Raw genomic sequence first — 8,829 nt, forward strand, 5'->3', positions numbered from 1 at the left:
GAGCTCTAAGCTCCCATCCACTAGCTCGTTATGAGATAGGACTCCATGTTTGTCATTAAAGTGTGACTTTCAAAACTTCAGCTTCTCTGAGACTCAAATTCTCCACCTGTCAAATCAGGAGAAGGCAATTGACTAAAAGAACAAGCTCAGGGAGTGCCCTGAAAACAATATGCTCCGTCTCCCTATGATTTTTCAGCCAACAAAACACCTCTCAGATGTATTTGGTAAGAAACTGTTGCCCTCTGTACTTTCATTGGTTTCTCCTCACAGGAGAGGGAATGATTCATCTAACATGGGAGGTGGTAAGAGACAGACATCCCATCCTCCATATACCTCTACTGGGGAAAGGCGAACCTGCTACGTGTCCCCTAGGAGACCTTCCTCTCCCAGGCTCCCTGCACTCACCTGGTATGAGGCAGTTGGCTACCAGCCCCACCCTTCCTAAATGCAGATCCCAAAGTCTAGCTGCAGCAAGGGTTGGGGGGTAAATGAGGAAGGGCATCTGGCCACAGATCCAAGATATGAGATCCAATCCAAGTGATAAACCTGAAATTGGAATCCCTAACTATTGTATATATTTTGCAAATGATCCAGGATTCAAAAGCAGGATGGATCTTGATTAACTGGCCACTAAAATTCCAAACCAAATATCCTCCATATGTCTCCAAAGGGTTGTTGTAAGGATCCAAAGAGATACTGGATGAAACAGTCCTTGCTTCCCCATTACTTCTCCAGTAAAAGACAGTGCATTTCTTAGACACCGATCAACCAGGCTCCAAAGCAAAATGAAGAATACCACTTATTCCAGGGATTCTCTTAGAAAGGCAACCTCATGTTTTAACCATGAGTCTCAGTAATTGCTTAATGAGCATGGCATTTTTTCCTTCCTGGTGCCTCTGCTGTACACCAAGCCTCAGAATTCTAATGGGAATTTCTCCTCCAGCCAAGTTCACTCCTTGCCTTTCAAGAAAATACTCAAAATGGTTTTGTCATTCACTCTGTTTTCTGGTTAAGCAAGGAGAAAAGCAGAGCTGGAGTGAAGCTGTCGCCTGTACAACACACTGCGGAGAGGAAAAGTAGCATAGTTTTGAAAGACTGTCAGCTTTTAGGGCTTCCCTGGTGGCGCAGTGGTTAAGAATCTGCCTGCCAATGCAGGGCACATGGGTTCGAGCTCTGGTCCAGGAAGATCCCACATGCCGGGGAGCAACTAAGCCTGTGAGCCACAACTACTGAGCCCATGTGCCACAACTACTGAGCCTGCGTGCTACAGCTACTGAAGCCCGCATGCCTAGAGCCCGAGCTCCGCAACGAGAAGCCACTGCAATGAGAAGCCCATGCACCACAACGAAGAGTAGCCCCCGCTCACCCCAACTACAGAAAAAGCCCGCGCACAGCAACAAAGACCCAACGTAGCCAAAATTAAAAATAAATACAAATAAATAAATTTTAAAAAAATTTAAAGACTATCAGCTTTTGGGCCAAGCAGGCTGGGCCTGAATCCTTGCTCTACACTAACTGTCTTGGTCAGCTCAGGCTGCTACAACAGAATACCATAGACTAGGGGGGCTTCTGAACAGCTGAAGTGTATCTCTCACAGTTCTGGAGGCTGGGAAGTTGAGCCTGCATCCTGGTTCATAGATGGCTGACTTCACGCTGCATCTTCATACGGCACAAAAAGGCAAGAGAACAATCTGGAGACTCTATTATAAAGGAGTCGTGGGGCTCCACCCTCATGACTTAATCACCTCCCAAAGGCCCCGACCTTTTAATAACAGCACACTGGGGGATGGGATTTCAACACATGAATTTGGGGAGGACACAAGCGTTCGGTCCATAACACCGACTGTGAGACTCTGGATGATTTGTTTAATTTTACTGAGCCTGTTTTCCTGACCATAAAATGGGGATGACAGTGGTAATTCTCTCCAGTGATGAGAAGATTCCATAAGATGCTGTGTGCCCTGCATCTAGTGCAGTGCTTAGGACATGATACCCACTCCATTAATTTATCTACCTTTTGTATTTTCCATTAGCCACTTACTAATAGCTGGGCAATATAGGTGGCCTCTCTGAGTTTTGCTTTCCTCCTTGGAAAACAGAGATAATAAAAGACCTACACTGAAGGGTTGTCATGAGAACTGGAAAGAGACTAACATATCTATCACTTAGAAGGTACTCAATATATACAGCTATTATTAGAGTGATCATGAAACTGGAGAAATTAAATCTAAGTATTTATCAGGAGACGTTTTAGGATGAGCTTTTTATTTTTTTATTTTTTTTAAAATTTATTTATTTAATTTATTTATTCTTGGCTGCATTGAGTCTTCGTTGCTGCACACGGGCTTTCTCTATTTGCTGCGAGCGGGAGCTACTCTTTGTTGCAGTGTGCGGGCTTCTCATTGTGGTGGCTTCTCTTGTTGCAGAGCATGGGCTCTTGGCACGTGGGCTTCAGTTCTTGTGGCGCACGGGCTCAGTAGTTGTTGCTCCCGGGCTCTAGAGTGCAGGCTCAGTAGTTGTAGCACACAAGCTTAGTTGCTCTGCGGCATGTGGGATCTTCCCGGACCAAGGCTCGAACCCATGTCCCCTGCATTGGCAGGCAGATTCTTAACCACTGCGCCACCAGGGAAGCCCCAGGATGAGCCTTTTTTTTTTTTTTTTGAATTTTTGAATTTTATATTATTTTTTTTTATACAGCAGGTTCTTATTAGTCATCAATTTTATACACATCAGTGTATACATGTCAATCCCAACCGCCCAATTCAGCACACCACCATCCCCACCCTCCTGTGGCTTTCCCTCCTTGGTATCCATACATTTGTTCTCTACATCTGTGTCTCAACTTCTGCCCTGCAAACCGGTCCATCTGTACCATTTTTTCAGGTTCCACATACATGCGTTAATATACGATATTTGTTTTTCTCTTTCTGACTTACTTCACTCTGTATGACAGTCTCTAGATCCATCCACGTCTCAACAAATGACTCAATTTCATTCCTTTTTAGGGCTGAGTAATATTCCATTGTATATATGTACCACAACTTTATCCATTCATCTGTTGATGGGCATTTATGTTGCTTCCATGACCTGGCTATTGTAAATAGTGCTCCAATGAATATTGAGGTGCATGTGTCTTTTTGAATTATGGTTTTCTCTGGGTATACATCCAGTAGTAGGATTGCTGGATCATATGGTAATTCTATTTTTAGTTTTTTAAGGAACCTCCATACTCTTCTCCATATTGGCTGTATCAATTTACATTCCCACCAACAGTGCAAGAGGGTTCCCTTTTCTCCACACCCTCTCCAGCATTTGTTCTTTGTAGATTTTCTGACTATGCCCATTCTAACTGGTGTGAGGTGATACCTCATTGTACTTTTGATTTGCATTTCTCTAATAATTAGTGATGTTGAGCAGCTTTTCATGTGCTTCTTGGCCATCTCTATGTCTTCTTTGGAGAAGTGTCTATTTAGGTCTTCTGCCCATTTTTGGATTGGGTTGTTTGTTTCTTTAATATTGAGCTGCATGAGCTGTATATATATTTTGGAGATTAATCCTTTGTCCGATGATTCGTTTGCAAATATTTTCTCCCATTTTGAGGGTTGTCTTTTCATCTTGTTTATGGTTTCCTTTGCTGTGCAAAAGCTTTGAAGTTTCATTAGGTCTCATTTGTTTATTTTTGTTTTTATTTCCATTACCCTATGAGGTGGATCAAAACAGATCTTGCTGTGATTTATGTCAAAGAGTGTTCTTCCTATGTTTTCCTCTAAGAGTTTTATAGTGTCCAGTCTTACATTTAGGTCTCTAATCCATTTTGAGTTTATTTTTGTGTATGGTGTCAGGGAGTGTTCTAATTTCATTCTTTTACATGTAGTTGTCCAGTTTTCCCAGCACCACTTATTGAAGAGACTGTCTTTTCTTCATTGTATATCCTTGCCTCCTTTGTCATAGATTAGTTGACCATAGGTGCATGGGTTTATCTCTGGGCTTTCTATCCTGTTCCATTGACCTATATTTCTGTTTTTGTGCCAGTACCATATTGTCTTGATTACTGTAGCTTTGTAGTATAGTCTGAAGTCAGGGAGTCTCATTCCTCCAGCTCCATGTTTTTCCCTTAAGACCACTTTGGCTGTTCGGGGTCTTTTCTGTCTCCATACAAATTTTAAGATTTTTTGCTCTAGTTCTGTAAAAAATGCCATTGGTAATTTGATAGGAATTGCATTAAATCTGTAGATTCCTTTGGGTAGTATAGTCATTTTCACAATATTGATTCTTCCAGTCCAAGAACATGGTATATCTCTCCATCTGTTGGTATCATCTTTAATTTCTTTCATCAGTGTCTTATAGTTTTCTGTATACAGGTCTTTTGTCTCCCTAGGTAGGTTTATTCCTAGGTATTTTATACTTTTTGTTGCAGTGGTAAATGGGAGTCTTTCCTTAATTTCTCTTTCAGATTTTTCATCATTAGTGTATAAGAATGCAAGAGATTTCTGTGCATTAATTTTGTATCCTGCTACTTTACCAAATTCATTGATTAGCTCTAGTAGTTTTCTGGTGGCATTTTTAGGATTCTCTATGTATAGTATCATGTCAGCTGCAAACAGTGACAGTTTTACTTCTTCTTTTCCAGTTTGTATTCCTTTTATTTCTTTTTCTTCTCTGATTGCCGTGGCTAGGACTTCCAAAAGTTTGTTGAATAATAGTGGTGAGAGTGGACATCCTTGTCTCATTCCTGATGTTAGAGGAAATGCTTTCAGTTTTTCACCATTGAGAATGATGTTTGCTGTGGGTTTGTCATATATGACCTTTATTATGTTGAGGTAGGTTCCCTCTATGCCCACTTTCTGGGAAGTTTTTATCATAAATGGGTGTTGAATTTTGTCAAAAGCTTTTTCTGCATCTATTGAGATGATCATATGGTTTTTATTCTTCAATTTGTTAATATGGTGTATCACATTGATTGACTTGCATATATTGAAGAATCCTTGCATCCCTGGGATAAATCCCACTTGATCATGGTGTATGATCCTTTTAATGTGTTGTTGGATTCTGTTTGTTTGTATTTTGTTGAGGATTTTTGCATCTATATTCATCAGTGATATTGGTCTGTAATTTTCTTTTTTTGTAGTATCTTTGCCCCTGCTCAACAATAAGCTATTCAAGAGAAGAAATTGTATCTCATTTCATCTCTGCACTCCCAGTGCCTGATGCCTACAACAGAGTAGGAACTCAACAAAATTCTGTTTATGTGAACTAGACAAACTCCCTAGCCCATACCTCAAGCTTGACTTCATGGGTCAACTATGGCAAATTTTCAGCCACTGAAGAAACGTTCATTAAGATATTGTTCCTCAAACTGTGTATTCTTCCTCTAAATGTGGTTAGAGATAATACAGCTTTCTCCTGCAATATATGGTCAAGAAAAAGCCCCAGATTTTTCATTAGTCTCACAGTATGCCCTCTGCCTGGAGCTCCCTCCTCCCTCCCTTCTTCTGTCCCACATCTGCTCCTTCTTTCATACCTCAACCTCAACAAATGCTTTCCTGGTCACTTTATGAGCCTATGCACGCTCCCTGCCCTAAACACTCACAGAATCAAGGCATCATAAAGTCACGTGAGTATTTTAAAGATCACCTTGGGTAGCCACTCATCAGATGCAGTAATACCCTGTACAAACATTCCTGCTGAGTGCTTATTCAGACTAGCTTAAATACCTTGCACGACACGAAACTCACCTCTGTTTAAGATGGTCCAACCCATCTTTGGTCAGTTCCGTTAGAAACTTATATTTAGCCCAGACTTTTCTCTCTGTAGCTTCTACCACTTTCTTGGCTGCAGCTTTGCCTTTTGCAGGCTCCCAGTATGGGATGTCTCTGCCTTTGACAGTACAAACTGAATTTAACTTATGGTGCATGTATATCCTATCCTCACAACCAGATTAAAAGTTTCTAGCAGGAAGTCACCATGTTTTATGTTCTTTGTGCCTAATAGGTGCTTAATAAATATATACTAGATAAATGTTGGAAACACTTCTTTGCTATGTTGCCTACTTTCTCTTGGTCAGACTCATCCCACTGGGGCCACCATAAACAATTGCTTTTTCTCCTCAGGTGCTTAACAGCAGGGTCACGTAATGCTGAGTAAATGGAAAGAGAAAAGGAAGGAGGAAGAAACATTTTTTAAAATTCCATCTTCAGGTGCACCGGGAAGCAACTTTCTTTTGCAGGCACATTATTTGCAACCTTGCCAGTCACATATCAAAGCACAGAACAACCTAAGTGCCGTCCGTTTCCCTCCCAATATGCATGGGAGCTCACATTATGTCCTGGTGAGCTGTGAACAAAAAGACGTAGAATATATCCCTAATTGCTGTTTGCTTGGATTGTTTTGAAAGTGGTCAGAGGGCTTTCTACTTTGCTGAGTGCTTTATGAAACACATCCAAATTTTCACTGAATGTTTAAATGTTTGGTCCACATTCAAGTGTTTGACAGCTAGTTGAGTTTTTTTCAAACCAAAAGAAGATAAAGGGCCCCCCACTTCCTGCAGAATACTGAGGAAGGAATTGTTTGACTAATTTAATACTGTCTAGGGTAAAGGAACTCAAATCTGGTCCAATTTAGAAAATATTCTGATTTTTAAATATAAGAATGATCAGTGTTTTGTTTGTTTTATATGAGTGCTGGGGAAGTAATGTGACTGGAGACTATATTCATTAAAATTATGTGAATAATAAACATCTGATCATATATATCACTTTGCAAGAGAATATTAAAATGGCACTTTTCCCTTTGTCTGTTTGGACTGAAGCCTCCAAACTAAGAATAATAGACGTCAATTACACTCACACTGTAGAACAAGGGGTTAGGTTTGCAAAGATGATGGTCCAAAGCAAGGCTTGCAATAGGCCCGATGAGGTGGATTGGCCAATTGAGGAGTGATTAGGAAAACTTTGGTGAATCCCAGGCAATTTCCGAAAGTGGGGGAGCTTCAGAAGAAGCATTTAGAGAGCTTGGCACTGTTCCCTGGAATCTGGGATAACACAGAGACAATTATGGGAAACATGCCTGAAAAATTCTAAAAGCAAGAGTTTGGTCAGCCTAATGGCAGAGTGGAGAGTAGCTGAGACAGTTTGAAAAATGATTACACTCCTGGAGTCTAGTGACACAGTGAACCTGCCTCCTGCTGCAGGCTGTCTGCTGTCTCCACCAGCCCTGAGTCTCCTGGAAAAGGACCACTTGGGGGTGAAGGTAAGCCCAGCAGAAAGAAGCTGAATGTGAACCAGCAGAGGTCAGGGCTTGGAAGTAGAGGGGTAGGGGAGATCATTAACCTCCAGCAAGAGAAGCACTGTTGCAACAAAGAAATTGCAGGTGCATTACAGAAACCTCCCAGGAAACGGATAGCCTCATCCCTCCCCTGCCTGCAACCCTGGAGGAGCCAGAGGTGGCACGTCCAGTGGAAGAGAGGGAGGAGAAAAGCTATGTGGAGAAGCAGATGATCACACCCCTCCCTTAAAGCAGGTTTGAAGCCTGCCTTAGGCCTTGGCTAAGGTAATGAGAGAATTTTATAATTGGATGAAAATGTGGAGTTCTGATATTAGACTGAACCTTACATTTCATAACCTAAAAGAGATAGACATTTATTCATTCTAAGAGGAACCAGAAAACTCATGCTACCTAGCCAAGATTTCATCCTGAATCTAGGAAAAAATGACTTAATGGAGCAAGTTTAACAGAAAGTGATAAGAAAGAATAAATTTGCTTTCTGCTTGTACCCCACTGAGTCCAGCTGCCAAAATACATTAGTTATAAATGTCTTGCTTTCAAAAAAAACAAAAATGAAATAAAACAATAACAAAATATTACTCTGAGGATAAAGCCCCAAATCCTCACATGGCATGTGTTTGTGTATCTGGCCCCTGCAAAGCTTTTGAATTTCATTTCATGCCACTCTCTACCACAGTAGCTCCAGCCACATGGCTTTCTCAGAATGCTTCAGAAATACAAGTAGCTTATCCCCTCAGGTACACACTCTACCCTCTACTTGGAATTGTTTGCCTCCTCTCATTTTCACCTGCCTAATTCCTCCTTGTTCTTAGAGTGCTCTGGTTGTAAGCAACAGACACCAGCAGAAACTTAAGCAGGAAATGAATTTATTGGAAAGGTAGGAAGTAGCTCACACAATCAAAGACTGTTTAAAAAATAATTACATTGGGACTCCCCTGGCGGCGCAGTGGATAAGACTCCACGCTCCCAATGCAAGGGACCTGGGTTCGATCCCTGATCAGGGAACTAGATCCCACATGCATGCCAAAACTAAGAGTTTGCATGCTGCAACTAAGGAGCTGGCAAGCTGCAACTAAGGAGCCCAAGGGCCACAACTAAGGAGCCTGCATGCCACAACTAAGACCTGGTGTAACCAAATAAATAAATTTAAAAAATAATAATTACTTTAAAGATACAACTGGAAAATAACAGAAGTCAAGGAAGCCTAAGCAATTAAGATGGTAGGAAATGATGGGCAGTCTATTCTGGAAAAGGGATCATCCTCAGCTTTTTGTTTTGTTTTGCTGGAGAGTCACTCCTAGGTTGGGACACGTGCCCACCCCTAACTAGGGGAGGGCAGAGTGTTTGGGTACAATGAGGCAACAGAAATTTCTCCAGAGAAAATCAGGACACAATTTACACAAGAATGGTGGGCAGGCAACACAACTGAAATCCACTTCGTTTAAGGACCACTTCAATGTTTCTTCCTCTGCCCGTTAGTAGCCACAGACTCTTAAGCAGGCTATTTATAGTATCTGTGTCTCAGTTTATTAATCTTGAGATAGT

This window comes from Balaenoptera musculus, chromosome 8, assembly GCF_009873245.2.
Source record: "Balaenoptera musculus isolate JJ_BM4_2016_0621 chromosome 8, mBalMus1.pri.v3, whole genome shotgun sequence".
Lineage (NCBI taxonomy): Eukaryota > Metazoa > Chordata > Mammalia > Artiodactyla > Balaenopteridae > Balaenoptera > Balaenoptera musculus.